We start from the raw sequence: 1,145 nt of genomic DNA, 5'->3' as shown, positions 1-1,145 counted from the left end.
CGCTGTTGCTCAGAGCTCAAACTCTTGAGCGAGCTCTTAACCAACTGAGCCACTCGGCCGGCCACATAAGACATTCTTGATGTAGTCAGATGAGCAGTCTCTTGACTATATTTATACTGTAGCAGGATAATATCTCCCCATATTTCAACCCATGATTCTTCTCCCTCTTCTTGTGACAGCTAAGGAATTTTATGCCCATTACCTTACAAAGACATAATGCAGCAGAAGAGAGAAAACAGTCTTTTCTTGGCTTTGAGTTTGGGGCTGGGCCCCTAAAAGTGGAAAAAATGCCTGTGCTTGAACAATATAAATTGACTTGGGAGTCTGCAAATTGTTGAAGGCTTTTTACTCCCCATACCCTAGACTAGGAAAAACCCCCTGGGCTAGGGAGAGGGGAGATGCAAAGGAGAATTTAATTGGAAATGGCTCCCTGGAAAAAAGAGGACCTGCACTCCCGTTTACTTCCCACAACTGAGCCCAGCATGGAGGATGAAAGACACAGAAGATAAGTTGGAAAGAGCCAAATGCAGTGAAGGCTTGTGTCCCCTATCCCAGGTAGCACCTAGAGAAGTGGGTGTCCAGACCCCAGAGTAAATTGTATTACAGACTGAATAGGTCTTGTTTGGCAAGCACAGGAGTTTTAAGCAATTTAATTTTCTTTTTCAACTTTATTGGGGAACAGTGTGTTTTTTCTAGGACCCATCAGCTCCAAGTCAAGTTGTTGTCCTTAATCTTAGTTGTGCAGGGTGCAGCTCAGCTCCAAGTCTAGTCACTGTTTTTCAATAGTTGCAGGGGGCGCAGGCCACCATCCCACACAAGATTCAAAGTGGCAACCTTGTTGTTAAGAGCTCACACTCTAACCAACTGAGCCACCTGGCCGCCCCCTAAACAATTTGATTTTGAATGATTTTGAGTGGAGCATGCCTTCTCTAGGTTTTCCAGTCTTCACTCCCTAGTATCTTATACCTGGTCTACTATATTGACTTGCCCCTAAAGGCGTTTGAGTTTAAAATCCCTGACTAGACAGGTAGACCTGATAAAGCTTCACACAGTTCCCCATGATGCCTAGAAGAGTACTCCCAATTACTCAAGGGAGTGATGAAAGAGAAAGGAGAAAGAGAGAATCAGAGATGCTTTTGGAGCCC

This window comes from Hipposideros armiger, unplaced genomic scaffold (genome assembly GCF_001890085.2).
Source record: "Hipposideros armiger isolate ML-2016 unplaced genomic scaffold, ASM189008v1 scaffold_106, whole genome shotgun sequence".
Taxonomy (NCBI): Eukaryota; Metazoa; Chordata; class Mammalia; order Chiroptera; family Hipposideridae; genus Hipposideros; species Hipposideros armiger.
This window is presented reverse-complemented; position numbering follows the sequence as displayed.